Source organism: Rhea americana, unplaced genomic scaffold (genome assembly GCF_003343005.1).
Source record: "Rhea americana isolate MKP2758 unplaced genomic scaffold, rheAme1 scaffold_341, whole genome shotgun sequence".
Taxonomy (NCBI): domain Eukaryota; kingdom Metazoa; phylum Chordata; class Aves; order Rheiformes; family Rheidae; genus Rhea; species Rhea americana.
Window position 1 is genome coordinate 692,307 of NW_028186470.1, and position 3,032 is coordinate 695,338.

The 3,032-nt window shown below is 75.6% G+C and overlaps 1 protein-coding gene across 1 annotated transcript in view; it reads left to right on the plus strand.

Annotated features, from left to right (window-relative positions):
* Positions 1 to 2,323: 2,323 nt before the first annotated feature.
* LOC146592211 (F-BAR domain only protein 1-like) overlaps positions 2,324 to 3,032 on the plus strand; it is a gene marked incomplete at its 3' end in the record, with an annotated part of 2,715 nt that continues 2,006 nt past the window's right edge. The window contains exon 1 of the mRNA XM_085311446.1: positions 2,324 to 2,385. The remainder of the gene's footprint in view (positions 2,386 to 3,032) is intronic.

The window sequence follows — 3,032 nt, forward strand, 5'->3', positions numbered from 1 at the left end:
GGTGTTGGGGGGCAGCGCCGTCGGAATGCGCCCCCACCCCCTCCGTGGGGGGGTCCGCCCACCCCCTGCAGTGCAAACCGCTCCTGGGGGTCGGGGGCAGCTCCCCCCTCGCCGCGTGTGTATGCGTGTGTGTGTGTGTATGCGGGGTGCAGCCCTGCAAGGCTCCCCCCGTGGATTTTGGCGGGTCCAAAATCGGGGGGTGCTCTCCTCGGGGAGCTACTCCCATCCCGCACARTCTGCCCCCCTGCAGCACGCCTCTTTCCCCAGGTGTCGGGGCGGCCCCTGCCCCCCCCAAACCGCTTCTGCCGCCACCCCCCTGCTCTGTGCACCGCGCAGCCTCTCCACTGCAAGCGCTGCCCCCGGGGGCGTGGGGCACCTCCGTGCAACAACCCTCCCCCCGGGTGCAGGGGGCTTGGGGGTGCATCTGCTGCCCACTGCGCTGCAAGAGCCCCCCACCCTTCCCTGGTGCCCCCCTCTCACGGGAATCCGCTGCGCTGCCCTTCCCTGGCAGAGCTGCCTGGGGAAGCACAGGGCAAATCCGGGGTGCGAGGGCCCCCCCGAGCCCCTCGTGCACCGCCTGCACCCCCCTGCACCCGCTGAGCATCGCGCGCTCTGGCGCGAGCCCCCAGCACAGGCAGGTGCAGTGGATCCCCGGGACCGGCTCCCTCCCGCAGGGCTGAATCCATCCGTCTCATGTCGGCTGGGGAAGGCGTGAAGCCCCCGAGCCCCTAGGCGAGGCAGGGGCCGCGCTCGCCGGTGGGGGGGATCCGCCACCCTGCTCCCCCCGCGCTGCTTTACTGCGCTGCTGTCGGCGTGACGGGCTCTGGCCGCGCTGCGCGCCCTGCGCCGCGGCTGCCCGTCCCCGGGCCGGCGGATTCGGGAGGGACGGCCGCCCGCCGCCGCTGAAGGTCATCCCTGCGGGCGCGGGGGCCGGGCCTCCCGGGGGGCCTCCCCGCGGGGGACCGGCGGCGCTGGACCGGGGCGGGCTCCCCCCGGCCGCCGGCGAGCTGCCGTCTGGGCTGGGGAGCGCCCAGTGCGCCCGCACCCGGGCCGGCGGATTCGGGAGGGACGGCCGCCCGCCGCCGCTGAAGGTCATCCCTGCGGGCGCGGGGGCCGGGCCTCCCGGGGGGCCTCCCCGCGGGGGACCGGCGGCGCTGGACCGGGGCGGGCTCCCCCCGGCCGCCGGTGAGCTGCCATCTGGGCTGGGGAACGCCCGGTGCGCCCACTCCCCTGCCGCGGGCACCGCCGCTCTGCCGTGCACCCGCGAGCCCCCGCGGCCCCTGCCCCGGGACGGGGCCCTGCCGTCGCCCCCCGTCTTGCTCGGGGACGCGAGCCCTCGGTGGCTTTTGCCGTCTCAGGGCTTTTGCCGGGACTTTGGCCCCGGCGAGCTCCGCGTGCAGGGTGTGACGAGTTCGAGGCACCTCAGCTCCCTCGCGGCCGGCGCGGGCTGGGAAGCCCCTGCTCCCCGAGCGTCCCAGGGTTTTCCCTGGTGCCCCCCCTGCCGCGGAGCGGGGGCCGGATCACGCCTGTCTTTCCCGCCGTGGATGTGCATGTCGGGCCTGTGCACCGTCGCTTGCAGCTGAGAGGGGCAAGACGAGCAGCCCAGGGCGGTGGGAAGGGTGCGCTGAGCTCCCGGAGGCCGAGGCGGCCTGGAGCCGGGTCCGTACGCCAGCCCCGGAGCCGCGCGCTTGGCCATGGGCATCCCCACGTGCACCTGCGCGCTCCGTCCTGCTCCCGACTCYGCTGCAAATTGACGCGATTTGGGGCAACTTGCTTCCCTGGGGCGCCCGGCGCCGGCGCTCCCTGCGGCTGCACCCCGGCAGATGCAGCGGAGGTTGCAAGGGAAGAGGCGCAACCCCGGCTGCCGCACACGCCGGAGCCCGGCGCTTCCCCCGCGCCCGGGGGGCCGGCTGCTCCCTTGCTTTCCCCCTCGCTCCCCTCCTTGCTGTGGGGGTTAATGGAGGCGTTTGCGAGATGGAGGTGCAGAGCGTTGCAGGTGCCGACGTGCCGCTGTCGCGTGAGCATTGCACCCCCGTTTCTGCCTCCGCGCTGCCTCTGCTGCCGCTGCTGCCGGCGCCCCGGACGCCAGGGTCCCTCTCTGCGCCGGGTCCTGCCTCGCTTTGCCCGCGGGCGGGAAGCGCCGCGGCGGCAGCGTGGCCGCCGGTCGGGGCGCGTGTGTCAGGGGAAGTGGCGGCGGACGCCTGCGCTGAGCCCGCCCCGCTCGTGACACAGGTGGTTCCGCCAGCCCCTGCCCCGGCACTTCCTCGGGGCAGGGGGGGGCCGGGGCGCCCCGTAACCCCAGCTTCTCTCCCCAGACCCCCGTGGCGGCGGCCCGGCGTGCCGAGGATGAGCGGGGCGGCCCGGCGAGGCCGCCAGCAGCCGAGGGTGAGTGCGCCGGGGCCGGGCCCCCCGCCATGGCCTGGCCTCCCTGCGCCCCAGCACCCCCCCCCCATCACGACGGAAAAAGCAAAAAAGAAACCCAAACCCAGCGATGCAGAAGATGTTCTGGTTTCCTGTTTTTCGCCCGGGGCGCGCGGCCCACGGCGTCTGCCCCGGGCTCCAGATGGGTGCTGGGGCCAGCAGTGCCTGGAGCCGGCGGCGCTGAGCGTCCCGCTGCATTCGGGTTTGCACACCCCGGTTCAGGCCTCCCGTTGGGGCCGGGGGGGGAGGGGAAGGGGGAGCAGGACTCCTGGACCCCAAATCCCGGGGGCAGCCGCGCCGGGGCCGGGGTGGTGCGGGGAGCGCGGCCGGGCGGCGGGAGGAGGGGCGGCCGCGCGGCAGCCGCTCATTTATTATTTAGCTGCGTATCTGGTGTCGGGCCAGCGCGCCGCCCCGGCTGCCCCCGGGGTGCCTGGCACCCGCCGCCGCCGCGGGGCCGGGCACGCAGAGCCGCCGGGGCGCGGAGATGCGCGGCGCGGGTGCACGACGTGGGTGCACGACGCGGGTGCACGGCGCGGGTGCGCGGCACAAGACACACGGCGCGGGTGCACGGCGCGGCGCGGGTGCGCGGCACGCAGTTTCCATGGACACTG